This window comes from Macaca fascicularis, chromosome 11 (assembly GCF_037993035.2).
Source record: "Macaca fascicularis isolate 582-1 chromosome 11, T2T-MFA8v1.1".
Classification (NCBI taxonomy): Eukaryota; Metazoa; Chordata; class Mammalia; order Primates; family Cercopithecidae; genus Macaca; species Macaca fascicularis.
In genome coordinates, this window is record NC_088385.1 from 53870115 (window position 1) to 53885365 (window position 15251).

At 37.5% G+C, this 15251-nt stretch overlaps 1 protein-coding gene and 1 long non-coding RNA gene across 18 annotated transcripts in view; one reads left to right on the plus strand and one right to left on the minus strand.

Annotated features, from left to right (window-relative positions):
- Positions 1 to 15251, plus strand: part of PCED1B (PC-esterase domain containing 1B) — a 155381-nt gene that overhangs the window by 72578 nt on the left and 67552 nt on the right. The gene's annotated exons all lie outside the window — the stretch shown is intronic.
- The window catches only part of LOC102123246 (uncharacterized), a 56200-nt gene continuing 46354 nt past the window's right edge, over positions 5406 to 15251 (minus strand). Inside the window, exon 4 of the long non-coding RNA XR_012420160.1 lies at positions 5406 to 6551. This is a non-coding gene — a long non-coding RNA (uncharacterized lncRNA). The remainder of the gene's footprint in view (positions 6552 to 15251) is intronic.

A 15251-nucleotide genomic window follows, 5' to 3' on the forward strand; every position in this document is an offset into this window, starting at 1 on the left:
GAATGAATATTCTGTGAATATTTTCTCCCATTCTGTGGATTGTCTCTTCACTCTGTAGATTGTTTCCTTTGCTGTACAGAAGCTATTTAGTTTAGTAGAGTTACATTTGTCTATTTTTGGTTTCATTGCCTGTGCTTTTGAGGTCTTAATCATAAAATATTTGTCAGAACCAAAGTCCTAAAATGTTTCTCTTATATTTTCTTCTAGTAGTTTTATAGTTTCGGATCTTATGTTTAAGTCTACAATCCATCTTGAGTTGATTTTTGTATGTGGTGAGAGATAGGGGTCTAGTTTCATTCTTCTGCATAGAGATATCAAATTTTTCTAGCACCATTTATTGAAGACAGTGTCCTTTCCTCAGTGTATGTTTTTGGCACCTTTGTCAAAAATCAGTTGGCTGTATATACGTGCATTTATTTCTGGATTCTCTATTCTGTTCCATTGGCCTATGGGTCTTTTTGTATACCAATATCATGATATTTTGGTTACTATAGCCTTGCAATATATTTTGAAGTCAGGTAGTGTGATGCTTCTAGCATTGTTCTTTTTGCTTGCAAAATTTTTAAATGTTCATGAAATCCAATTTTTTTATTTTGTTGTTGTTGTTGGCTATGTTTTCCTTTACTTTTCTTTTTTTTTTTTAATTTTGAGATAGGATCACTCACTGTCACCCAGGTTGGAGTGCAGTGGTGCAATCACAGCTCACTGAAGCCTCAAACACTTGGCTTCAAGAGCAATCCTCTTGTCTCAGCCTCCTGAGTATCTAGGATTATAGGAATGCACCACCATGTCCAGCTAATTTTTTAAATAAATATTTTTGTAGAGATTGGGTCTTACTCATTGCCCAGGCTGGTTTGAACTCCTGGGCTCAAGTAATCTTCAATGTTTCAGCCTCCCAAAGTGCTGAGATTATATGTGTCAGCCACAGTACCCAGCCAGCATCTTTCATGTCTTATCCAAGAAATCAGTGACAAATCCAAAGTTTTGATGCTATTTTCATGTTTTCTTCTAAGACTTTTACAGTTTTAGATTTTACATTTAGTTATTTGCTATGTTTGAATATGGTTTTTCACCGCTAAAACTCGTATTGAAACCTTGATTCCCTGTGTGGCAATTTTGGCAAGTGAAACCTCTAAGAGGTGGAGCCTAGTGGGAGGTATTTGGGTCATGAGGACTCTGCCCTTGTGTGTGGTTCGGTACTGTTCTTGCAGTAGTGAGTGCACTCTCATTCTGACAAAATTGAATTGCTTATAGCAGGAATGGATTAGTTCCTTCAGGAGTGAGTTGTTATAAAGCCAGAATGCCCCTCAGGTTTTGCCTCTTGACATGTTTTCACTTCCCCTTTGACCTTCCACCATGTGGCGTTGCAACACAAAAGCCTTCAGCAGAAGCCAAATGAATGCTGGCGCTATCGTTCTCGAAGTTACCAGCTTGCAGAACCATGAGCTAAGTAAACTTTTCTTTATAAATCACTCAGTCTCAGTTATTCTGTTATAGCAACACAAAGAAGTCAAAGACAATCTTTGATCCATTTTTAGTTTTGTTTTTTGTTTTTTGTTTTTTGAGACAGAGTTTCGCTCTGTCGCCCAAGCTGGAGTGCAGTGGCATGATCTCTGCTCACTACAAGCTCCGCCTCCCGGGTTCATGCCATTCTCCTGCCTCAGCCTCCCAAGTAGCTGGGACTACAGGCGACTGCCACCATGCCCAGCTAATTTTTTGTATTTTAAGTAGAGGTGGGGTTTCACCATGTTAGCCAGGATGGTCTCAATCTCCTGACCTCTTGATCTGCCCACCTTGGCCTCCAAAAGTGCTGGAATTACAGGCGTGAGCCACCACGCCCAGCCAGTTAATTTTTATATATTGTGTTAGATAAGGTGATATATAGTGTCAGAAAACTGGGTGTTCTTTTATATGTGAATATCCAGTTTTCTAGCACAATTTGTTGAAAAGATGGTGTTTTCCCCATTGAATGATCTTAGTACTGTTATTGAAAATCATTTCACCACATATGTGAGGTATGTTTCTTGGCTATTTTATTTCATTGGTGGATGTGTGTGACTTTATGCCAGTACCACAGTGTTTTGATTACTACAGCTGTATAGTAAGTTTTGAAATCAGGAAGTGTGAGTCCTTTTATATTAGTCTATTTAACGTTTCTATAAAGAAATACTTAGGTTGGGTGATTTATAAGGAAATGAGGTGTATTTTGGCTCACAATGCAGAGTGTATAAGAAGTCTGTTTTGCATTTCTATAAAGAAATACCTGAGATTGGGTGATTTATAAAGAAATGAAGTATATTTTGGCTCACAATTCTGCAGTGTGTACAAGAAGTCTACTTTGCATTTCTGTAAAGAAATACCTGAGGTTGGGTGATTTATAATGAAATGAGGTTTATTTTGGCTCACAGTTCTGCAGAGTGTACAAGAAGCATAGTGCTAATATCTGCTTCTGATGAGGGCCTCAGGAAGCCTAAAATCACGATGGAAGGCAAAGGGGGAGCAGGCATGCGACATGGTGAGAGAGGCAACAAAAAAGAGAGAGAGGAGGGAGGGGCCAGACTCTTTTTAACAAGCAGATCTTATGGTAACTCATAGAATAAGAACTCATTCATTACTGCAAGGGAGGTACACCCATGACCATTAATAAGGGATCTACACCCATGACCCTAACACCTCCCATCAGGCCCTACCTCCAATATTGGAGATCACATTTCAACATGAGATTTACAAGGGACAAATATCCAAATTATATTACACCCAGCTTTGTTTTTTTGCAAGATTGCTTTGGCTATTCAGGGACCATGTAAGATTGCGTGTGAATTTTAGGATGGGTTTTTCTATTTCTGAAAACCTATCTTTGGAATTTTAATAGGGATTGCATTGAATCTGTTGATGACTTGGGGAAGCACTGACATCTCAACAATATTAAATCTTTCCATCCATGAACATGGGATGTCTTTCTATTTATTTATGTCTTCTTTAATTTCTTTTAGCAATGTTTTGTAGTTTTCAATATTTACATTTTTATTTTCTCACTTAAGTTAGTATCTAAGTATTTAATTCTTTTGATGCTATAGATGAGATTGTTTTTATAATTTTCTTTTCAGTTGGTTCATTTTTAGTGTATAGATATGCAACTGAATTTTATGCCTTGACTTTGTATCCTGCTACTTTGCTGAATTTATTTATTACTTCTAACAGTTTTTTGATGAATTAGGGTTTTCAACATATAAGATTATATCATCTGCGAACAGAGACAATTCTACTTTTTTCTTTCTGATTTGAATGTCTTTTACGTCTTTTTCTTCCCTGAATACTGTGTTTACAACTTCCAGTTCTATGTTGAATAGAAGTAGCAAAAATAGGCATCATTGCCTTGTGCTTGATTTTAGAGAAAAAGCTTTCAGTCTTTCACCATTGAGTTTTATGTTCATAGTGAGTTTTTTCACATATGGCTTTTATTATACTGAGGCAGTTTCCTTCTATTCCTAATTTGTTGATTTTTTTTTTTAATTATGAAAGGCTGTTGAATTTTGTCAAATGCTTTTTCTACATCAATTGAGATAATCATGTGTTTTTTTTTCCCTTTGTCTTGTCTCAGTCCATTTGGTGTTGCTATACCAGAATACCCATGGCTGGATAGTTTATAAAGAAAAGAGGTTTATTTAGCTCACAATTATGTAAGTTGGGAGGTTCAATAACATAGCACCCAACTTCTGACGAGGCTACAGTCTGGCTAAAAACATGGAGGAGAAGCAGAAAAGTGAGCAGGCATGTGCAAAGAGATCACATGGTGAGGGAGGAAACAAGAGAGTCTGGGAAGCAAAAAACTCGCCGCTGTAACCACATGCTTTCTGGTAAATAATTCCATTCTGTGAGAGCAACAACTCACTCACTCCTATGGAAGGGCATTAATCTACTTATGAGGGATTAATCCTTATGACCCAAACACCTCCCACTAGGCCCCTCCTCCCTACAGTGCCAAACTGGGGATCAAATTTCAACATCAGTTTTGAGAGTAATAAACCACATCTAAACCATAGCATTTTGTCCCAGGCACCAAAAGTCATGTTCTTCTCACATACAAAATAGAAACATTTGCTCCCAATAGTTTCAAAAGTCTTAACGTGCTCCATCACCAAATCAAAAGTCCAAAGTCTCATCTGAGAGCCTGTGAAAATGTTTTTAAAACTTACTTTCAAGATACAATGGTGGGACAGACATTGGGTAAACATTCCCACTCCAAAAGGGAAAAATAGGCCAAGAGAAGGGAGGAACAGGCCCCATACAAATCTAAAACCAGCAGGGCATACAATTAAATCTTAACACTCCAAAATAATCTTTCACTCCATATGCTGCCTCCTGGACACACTGGTATGGGGATTGGGTCCCCAAGGCCTCAGAAAGCCCCACCCCAATGGCCTTGTTGCATGGGTTGGAGGCTAGTGCCTGTAGCTTTCCCAGGTAAATGTTTCACACTGCCAGTAGCTATACAATTCTGTGGTCTTGACAGTGGCCATGTTTCCACAGATCCACTAGGCATCACCCCTGTGGGAGCTTCTCTGGTGGCTCCACCCTTGTGGCAGGTTTCTGCCTGGGCTCCCAGGTTTTCCATTACATCCTCTGAAATCTAGGTGGAAACCTCCACATCTCCATCACTCTGGCATTTTGCATGCCTGCAGAATTAGTGCCATGTGGACCCGGATGCTGCCAAGGCTTATGGCTTGTACCCTTTGGAGCAGCAGCCCAAGCTGTATATGTGGCTAGTTGAGTCACAACGGATTGGCTGAAACAGCCAGGATGTAGTGAGCAGTGTCCTGAGGCAACCCTGGGCAGTGTGCCTATGGGGAATAGTTGGAACTGTCCCCTGAAACCATTCTGATCTCCTAGACGTCCTCTGGCCTCCTCTGGTAGCTGGTCAAGCTGGGCCTTAGGAGACCAATGTTGGCCTGCCCAGGTACTGCTCGAGAGTTTTACTCTAGAGGGGCTCCTTTGAGCTCGGGTTTGCAAATTCCCAACTGGAATTGTTTTGCTCAATTTTCATCTTAGATGATCTATCATCATCTTCTAAGTCCAAACTGTGGTTTGTAATAAGACACATTTTTTTTCCTTTTGGACTTTCAGCGTACAGTATAGAACAAACCCCACCAGAGACATATCTGAGTTAGCAAAACATTTACTCCATTTCCCTACAGCAAATTATTCCACATAGTACTGCTTGTGATTGCAAAGATACCACTGTTTTACAGCCAATAATGAATGAATGATGGGCAATTTTACTAGAATTGCTTTTCATTTTTGTCAGCTTTATAAAAGTTTTCACATTTTCACGTATATGTTTCCAAAGAGTGAATGTGCATGGGGAAAGATTCTGAGAATTAATTTCGCACATATTTTAACAACTCAAGAGAGAACATATATCATTTATTGTCGGTTGTTTCAATAATGTTTCTACAATGAAAGAATTCACAAGGCTAAAAAGTTATATTCTGTATTTAATTTACTTGTGCAAATGTCTATATAGGCTTTTATTACTAACTCCATGATTTTCTATCATCACTTAAAGCTAATGGACAAATGTTGACTATTTGACACAAAACCTTGTTCTTCCATTTTAAAAAGTTTTTCCAAATGGTGGATTTAAGGCTCTCTTTGGAGCCGATTTTATTATTCTGTTACATAAGAATGTGTTCAGGGACAACAAAGGCATAATGTGCAAATTAGTCCTCTATTCAATTAAAAGTTCAATACACAGTATTAATTTGACCTTATATTAGTAGGCAAAATTATAAATTTAGTGACCAAGCAGAATCATATGTCAACAGCTATACTATTAAAATCATTACTGTAGCATGATTTCTTTAGGCTACATCTGAGAACTGTTCTTTCCTGTCATCACAAATGATTTTGTCATTCCCACTCCCCCACCAAGAGACTTGATTAAACGCTAGCATAGCTCAAGGCCCTGACCTGGGATCAACCCAGCCCTCCTCAAGTTCCTGTCTGGGAAATCTCAAGATTGTTGAAAAATTTACTGTTTGCTCTAGCCAACATCTGAAGACTTGGCCCCTGTCTCCTAGGCTCTGTGGGAGGGTAAGAGCCTAACTTCAATAAGCACTAGTTAACAAACCCAGATGGTCTAATCTCATTGGCCAACCCCTTTTACCCAATTATTGTAATTTTTCACTTCCGTGACTTTGGTTGAGACAGGCTGTTTCTGTCTCTTCACTCTCTCATTTTCCCTTTAAAATGCCTGGTCGTCTCTATATGGATTGGAGTTGAGCTCATTTCCATACTGGTTTGTCTTCATAATCTTTAACTAGTATCTGGCTTTGTTTTTCTTTAACACATTTAGCCAAAACTTGAGCTAAACCAATTAAAATACAGAGGCATAGAAACTTTTCACTCACCTGAGAAACATGTCAATAGCAATAGTGTATGAATTAAGTATAGTTGAACGGCAGCTGGCCACAGTCATGACAGTAAGTGATTTACAATCCAGTCTTGTGAGAGAATTTGAAATAATGCTCTGCTCATCTCAATCATTCCCACTATAAAACAAAAGAATCAAAGAGGGAAGTCTTTCTACAAACAAGTAACAAATCAAGATGAGGTGTAGTAAAAACAATGATAATAATAAAAGCATCTCCTGTGTCAAAGTATTAATTTTTCTATTGGTTATCAGAGTAGAAAAAAATACATTTTTTTATTTACCCCTTTTAGGTTTATTGGCTTGGAGTCCATGAATCAAACAAATAACAGACAGATTAACAAGAGAAAAAAACAGTTTTAATTATGTACATAGCTATGTACGTAAACACCAGAGTTTATAAAGAAAAATGTTCCTCAAGGAGGTAGCCAGATGGTTAAGGCTTTTACAGTATTCCATTTTTAGCTAAACAAAGGAAAAGGAATTTGGGACTTCTAGGTTAGCAGGCAAGTTATAGGAAGGTGACCAAGAAAAGTATGGTAAACAAGGATTGTTTAGTGCTTTCTCCACTGATAAGAGTTATTGAGTCCTCTTCTCCGTAAGGGAAAAGGAGACACCTTTAAAGATGGAAATTTTCTAAATTTCCTTTATTAAAAGAAAATTTGTGCCCTACTTTTAAAGCTTTTTCTGTGTCTGTTGGTCTTGATGGCCTTTAGCTAAAATATTCAACGTAACAAAAAGGCATATTTTGGGGGGTATAGCATATCTTGGTACCCTTTGTGGTGACAAATTCCATTTCTGTTGGGCATTCCTAGGGGTTAGTGCTAGATTTCCCTGCTGACCAACTGGGAAAATGAGGTGGGAACAGAAAAGGGCATTGTGGCTGTCTCTCTAACAGTCTTTCCTCAGATGATCACTCAAAGCCAACTGTCCCCTACCTGTGATTGGGCTAAAGAAATGTGAGATGTTTTCACCAAAGTTGTCAGGGGAAAGAGCCAGTTGTCTTTGAATCCTGCACATGGACAAGGACACACGTGTACCCAGTTTTGCTGGTAGCCATATTATGACAATGAGGAAAAGCAACCCTACAACGAAGTGAGTGTCATAAATAGCAGCACGGAGAAGGAAGCTGGATTCTAGATGATATTGCTGAACGATGGAATCGATTGAATTACTTAAGATAATAAATTCCCTTATGGTTTAGGACATTTTGAGTTCATATTCTGTTACTGGAAGCCTAAAAACAACAGAGCCCACGGAAGGAGTCAGTGTTCTCCATGGAGGGAAGGTGGGCCTTCTAGCTCAAAGGAGCACCTCTGGAGTTAAACTCTCGAGCAGTACCTGGGCAGGCCAACATTGCTCTCCTAAGTCCCAGCTTGACCAGCTGCCAGAGGAGGCAGACATTTTGATGAGGGAAGGTGGTCAGCAAGGGGGCAAGGAGCAGTGATGTTGAAACCAGCAAATCTATGAAGTCAGTTAAATGTGCCAAAATATTTGGGTGAGGTAGATGGGGAGACGAACATTAAAGAGAGGAAAAATGATGAAGAGAAAAAAGGAGAGGCCAGAGATTGCTTTTTCTATACTCTGGAAAAGTACCAGTTCCATATGAATTACCTGGTTTACTTGTTTGTTTTTAAAGATCAGCTAGAACTTACCTCTGAATCTATCTGATTCTGGTAATTTTTTAGATAGTAGGTCTTTTAAGCTTCCTTCTGTCTCTTCTGTAGCATTTGATCTATTCAAGTTTTGTGTTTCTTCTTGGGTCAATTGTGTTAGTTTATATTTTGCAGGAACATCATTTATTCCCTCTAGGTTTTTTGAAATCTTGCCATTGAATCTAATATTCTCTTAGAATGTTTTCAGTGTCTTATCTTTGATTGTCTCTCTCTCATTTCTTATCTTGTGTATGTTTCTCTTAGTCAGCCTTCTATTGACTTTCCTTTTTAGGTTTATTTATCCTTTCTACTATTTTACTTATTATTTTGCTTTCCCGTTCATTATTTTCCTTCTTCACTACTTTAATCTTTCCACTTTTGTCTGGTTTTGTTTTCTTTTTCTAATTTCTTAAAGATGAGTATTGTTCTTTACTTTTCAGCTCTTAATCTTTAATGGCAAAGGCACTTAAAGCTACAAATATTCCTCTCATAGATTTCCATATGTCTTACTGGTTTGACATAAATAGTAGCTCTTGCCATTGCTTTGAAATCATTTTTAATTTTGTTTTTTATTTTCTTTTTGACCCAGAGCTATTAAAGTGTTGTTACTTTATTAAAGTGTTGTTGTTAATTCATAAGTGTTTAGAATTTTTGTCATTCTTTATTTCTTATTTCTGAGTTTTATTAAAGAATATGACCTGTAAAATTGACCTTTAAAAAAAAGTTACGTTTTTTCAACCAAGAGTATGGCCAAATGTCATAAATACTCCATGAACATGCAAAACTATGAATATTTTCTACTTAATACTTTCTACTCAAAGGATATATGGTTTAATATTGTAGGGTAGGAAGAATATCTTCTCACTTCTAAGTTTTTTGCTGAGGCTGTAAGATACAGATTAACAAGAGAAAGTATACAAATTTATTTAAAATCTGTTTTACATAACACAGAAGTGGAAATGAAGACCAAAGAAACAGTTAACCCTGAGTATTTTTATACTAGGTTTGACAAAGAGTAGAAAGTTGTCGAAAAATATGATGGGGCAGAGAGGGTTTGAGCTAGGATAGCAAACTGGAGGAAACTCAGCAAGGCTTATTGGTTTAAATTACTTTCAACATCCCTCCATCTTCCCATCTTCAGTGTTAAAGATGTGCTTCTCTCTGAGTATCGAGAAGGTACCTCTCATGTGAGGGTCTTATGTCGTATTTCAGGGAGAAGAAAGAGTCAGAGTGTCCTTCCTCTACCTGCCGTTTTTCAGATTCCTTCAGCTTGAAATATTCAATATGGCAAGCTGCCATATTTTGGGGTAGTATATCCTGAACCCCATCATTTCAATAGTTTTACTGTTTAAATTCTGCTTGTCATTATTACTATTTTTTGCCCCGTTGGATTTGGATGATTCTGAAAGACGTATATATTTCTAAATGAAGTTATCCTTGCATTTCTAACACTTTATATATTTATCTGCTGTATCGAATACATACAAAGTAATGACTAGTATATCTTTTACCTAAATTGTACTTTTTAGCCTAGGATGGTGACTGATGCCTGTAATCCTAGTGTTTTGGGAGGCCAAGGTAGGAAGATCTCTTGAGCCCAGTAGTTCAAGGTTGCAGTGAACTATTATCATGCCACTGTATTTCAGCTTGGTCAACAAAGTGAGACCCTGTCTCAAAAAAAAAAAAAAAAAAAAAAAAAATTTCTTTTTATCATTATGTATTATTCATCTTTAATTTCATTGGTGGTTTTAAGCTTAAATTCTGCCCATCTGGTATTAACGTGAATTTCTGCTTTCTCTTTGTGATATCTCTTTGTCCATTTCATTTTTCAGTCTTTAAAAAACTCACTATTTTAAGCATTAAAAAACAATAAACAGTGTATTGCTTGATATTGTTATTTAACTCAACCCGCCAGTCTCTGTTTTTCAATAGAAAAGTTTAGCCCATTCATGTTAAGTATAACAACTATTTTATTCATTCTATTTTATTTAATATTTATCTTTGGTCTTACTTTGCATTTCCTCTATTTTCTTTCTTCATTTTTGCTGATTTGTTCAGGTTGCTCTACATTCTCATTTTCTTATTAATTACCTTCCCTTTATCATCACACACAAGTGTCTGGACTATCATATGAAATCCTCATGCTTTTTCCTTTCAACCAAATCACTCCTTTTCTCACTGTTCCCACCAATAAATGAGACCTTTAAATACCTTTACTTCTCCGTTCTTCCTGCCAGGTTACCTTTAAATTTTTACTCTACAGAATAGAATCTATTCTACTTTCTTTTTTATTTTATTTTATTTTTTTCTTGAGATGGAGTTTTGCTCTTGTTGCCCAGGCTGGAGTGCAATGGTGCCATCTCAACTCACTGCAATCTCTGCCTCCTGGGGTTCAAGCGATTCCCCTGCCTTAGCCTCCCGAATAGCTGGGATTACAGGCACACATCACCACACCCAACTGATTTTGTATTTTTAGTAGAGATGGGGTTTCTCCATGTTACTCAGGCTGGTCTAGAACTCCAAACCTCAGGTGATCCGCCCACCTCGCCCTCCCAAAGTGCTGAGATTACAGGCGTGAGCCACCACGCCCGGCCCTATTCTACTTTCAAATACCTTTTTCGCTGATACGGCTTAATACTTTGGGTTCTAGGCTATTATTAGATTTCTCTTGCAGTAAATTCTTCTTTTTAAGATTGCTTATTTAGCTATTATATTAATCTCACTCTGTTAACACCTATTTGCATCTAACTTTACTTACTGCAAGCTATACTGCTTACCATTCTTGTTTCCTCTCTTCATCTTCTACTCTGACCTGGTTTCCCTAAGATGGAATAGGAGGATGATATTTTCTATGAATTCCTGCATAGCCACAAATACATTTTTTCTAATGATAAAAGTATGATAATATCTTGCCTCAGATATAAAATTCTTAGATTGTAGTTCTTTTCTCTCTGATATTAGTAATTTTTATTAGCTCCTGAGTTGTAGATGACACAGTCCTGTATCAGTCTAATGTTTCTCATCCTTCTCCTTCTTCTTCTTCCCCTTCTTCTTCTTTTTCTTCTTCTTCCTCTCCTTCTCCTTCTCCTCTGCCTCCTCCTCCTCCTCCTTCTTCTTCTTCCCCTTCTTCTTCTTTTTCTTCTTCTTCCTCTCCTTCTCCTTCTCCTCCGCCTCCTCCTCCTCCTCCTCCTTCTTCTTCTTCCTCTTCTTTTTCTTCCTCTTCTATATGTGTATATATATATATGTGTGTGTCTATAGACAGATATTTGCATACTTGATCTTTCTTTCTCTGTATTTATAAGATTCATCTTAATCCTTGGAGTTCAGAAATCTTACCAGAATATGTCTAAGTGTGTGGATCTTGGCAGTACATTTCCATCTGCTGACTTGAATAAATCTAATTTTAACTAATTTTGCCTCTCCTCAATCTGTGCTCTTACGTTTTTCTAATATTTACATGTAGGTCTCCTGGATCTTTCTTCCAACTCTGCTATCTTTTTGCTCATGATTTCTACCTCTTTGAATTGTTGCTCCTTATTTTGAGATACTTCTTCCAGTTGTGCTTTCAGGCTACTAATTTGAACCCAACATAAATCATCTTCTTCAGTTCACCCACTTGCTTGTTCAGTTAAAAAGTCATGGGTTGCTCTTTTTTTTTTTTTTTTTTTTTCCGGTCATTGTTCAGTTATTTTGTTATTGTTGTTTGGGTTTTCATTTTTTAGATTTTTAAATATTATAAGTAATACCCTTAAGTTCACTTTTAATTTTTTCTAGATCAAGTTGTTGCCTCTCTCCTCTAGCAGTTATGTTTTGCATGGAACTCCTGCTGTGAAGGTCATGCTATTTTAGCCTTAGAGCATTTATTCTCTAAATCAGTCCTTCTCAAACTTTAATGTGTATATGAATCATTCAGGAATCTTCTTAAACTGTTGATTCAAATTCAGAATATCTGGAGTGTGATCTGAGTGTCTGCATATCTAACAAGTTATGCCAATATTTCTACACCTATTTCTAACAGGTGATGCCAATGCTACTGGTCTATGGACTACACTTCCAGTAACACAGCACTCAAACATTAGTATACATCAGAACTGCCTAAAGGGTTTATTAAAATGGGATCATTGGTTCTACTCCCAGCGTTTCTGATTCAGTGGGTCTCAGATAGTGCCTGAACATTTGCATTTCATTTTCATGTGTGTGTGTGCTGTGTGTGTTTGTGCGTGTGTGTGTAGATAGTAGGTATATATATTTATGAGGCACATGAGATATTTTGATACAGGCATACCATGTGTAATAATTACATCAGGGTAAACGGGGTATCCATCATCTCAGGCATTTATCCTTTCTTTGTGTTGCAAACAATCCAATTCCACTCTTTTAGTTAATTTAAAATGTACAATAAATTATTGTTCACTGTAGTCACCCTATTGTGCTATCAAATACTAGATCTTATTCATTCTATATATATATAACTATATATAGATATTTGAATACTTGATCTTTCTGTCTCTGTATTTATAAGATTTGTCTTAATCCTTGGAGTTCAGAAATCTTACCATATTTTTGTACCCATTAACCATCACCACTTTCTCCCCCACCTCCGCCAACTATCCTTTCCAGCCTCTAGTAACCATCATTTTACTCTCTATATTTATGAGTTCAATTGTTTTAATTTTTAGCACCCACAAATAAGTGAGTGCTAAATGTGAAATTTGTCTTTCTGTGCCTAGCTTATTTCACTTAGCGTAATGCCTCCAGTTCCACCTATGTTGTTGCAAATGACAGGATATTATTCTTTTTTGTGGTTGAATAATACTCGGTTGTGTATATATACTACATTTTCTGTATCCATATGTCTGTTGATGGGCACTTTGGTTGCTTACAAATCTTAGCTATTGTGGGTAGTGCTGCAATAAACATGGGAGTGAAGATATCTCTTTGATATTGCTTTGATGTACTTACTTTTGGGTGTATATCTAGCAGTGGGATTGCTGGATCACATGGCAGTTCTATTTTTTATTTTTTGAGGAAACTCCAAACTGTTCTCCATAGTGGTTGTACTAATATACATTCCCACCAACAGTGTATGGAGGTTCCCTTTTCTTCACATTCTCACCAGCATTTGTTATTGCCTCCCTTTTGGATAAAAACCATTTTAAGGTCGGGCGCGGTGGCTCAAGCCTGTAATCCCAGCACTTTGGGAGGCCGAGACGGGCGGATCACGAGGTCAGGAGATCGAGACCATCCTGGTTAACACGGTGAAACCCCGTCTCTACTAAAAAATACAAAAAACTAGCCGGCCGAGGTGGCGGACGCCTGTAGTCCCAGCTACTCGGGAGGCGGAGGAAGGAGAATGGCGTGAACCCGGAAGGCGGAGCTTGCAGTGAGCTGAGATCCGGCCACTGCACTCCAGCCTGGGTGACAGCGCGAGACTCCGTCTCAAAAAAAAAAAAAAAAAAAAAAAAAAACCATTTTAACTGGGGTGAGATGATACCTCACTGTAGTTTGTATTTGCATGTCTCTGATGGTCAATGATGTTGAGCACCTTTTCACATACTTGTTTGCCATTTGTATGTTTTCTTTTGAGAAATATCTATTCAGATTTTTTGCCCATTTTTTAATCAAATTATTACATTTTTTCCTGTGCAGTTGTTTAAGCCCCTTATATGTTCTGGTTATTATTCCTTTGTCAGATGAATAGTTGGCGGATATTTTGTCCTATTCTGTGGATTGTCTCTTCGCTTTGTTGATTGTTGCCTTTGCTGTGAAAAATTTTAACTTGATGCGATACTATTTTTTCATTTTTGCTTTGGTTGCCTGTGCTTTTGTGGTATCACTCAAAGAATCTTTGCCCAGATGTTTTGGAGAGTTTCTTCAATGTTTTCTTTTAATAGTTTCATAGTTTGAGGCCTTAGATTTAAGTCTTCAATCCATTTTGATTTGATTTTTCTATGTTGCTAGAGATAGCGGTCCAGTTTCATTCTTCTGCATACTGATATCTAGTTTTCCCAGCACCATTTATTAAAGAGACTGTCCTTTCCCCAATGTATGTTCTTGGTACCTTTGTAGAAGATGAGTTCACTGTAGATATATGGGTTTATTTCTGGGTTTGCTATTCTGTTCCATTGGTCTCTGTGTCTGTTTTTATGCTAGTACGATGCTGCTTTGATTACTGTAGCTCTGTAGTATAAATTGAAGTGAAGTAATGTGATTCTTCTAGTTTTGTTCTTTTTGCTCAAGATAGCTTTGGCTATTCTGGGTCTTTTGTGGCTCCATATAAATTTCAAAATTATTATTTCTATATTTGTGAAGAATGTCATTGGTATTTTGATAGGGATTGCATTAAATCTGTAGATTGTTTTGGGTAGTATGGATATTTTAACCATATTGATTCCTCTAGTCCATGAACATGAAATATTTTCCAGGCCGGGCGCGGTGGCTCATGCCTCTAATCCCAGCACTTTGGGAGGCCAAGATGGGCGGATCACAAGGTCAGGAGATCGAGACTATCCTGGCTAACACGGTGAAACCCCATCTCTACTAAAAATACAAAAAATTAGCCGGGCATGGTGGCGGGCGCCTGTAGTCCCAGCTGCACGGGAGGCTGAGACAGGAGAATGGCGTGAACCCGGGAGGCGGAGCTTGCAGTGAGCTAAGATGGCACCACTGCACTCCAGCCTGGGCGACAGAGCAAGACTCTGTCTCAAAAAATATATATATATATTTTCCATTTTATAGTGTCCTATTCAATTTGAAACATCAATGTTTTATAGTTTTCATTATAGAGAGCTTTCACTTCTTTGATTAAGTTTATTCCTATGTATTGTATTTTATTTGTAGCTATTATGAATGAAATTATTTTCTTGATTTATTTTTCAGATTGTTTGCTATTGGCAAATAGACAGGCTATTGATTTTTGTAGGTTGATTTTGTATCCTGTAACTTTACTGAATTTGTTATCAGTTCTAGCAGATTTTTTGGTGGAGTCTTTAGATTTTTCCAAATATAAGATTATATCATCTGCAAACAAGGATAATTTGATTGCTTCCTTTCCAATTTGGATGCTGATATGGTTTGAATCTGTGTCTCTGCCCAAATCTTATGTTGAGTTGTAATCCCCAATGATGGAAGTAGGGCGTGGTGGGAGGTGATTGGATCATGGGGGT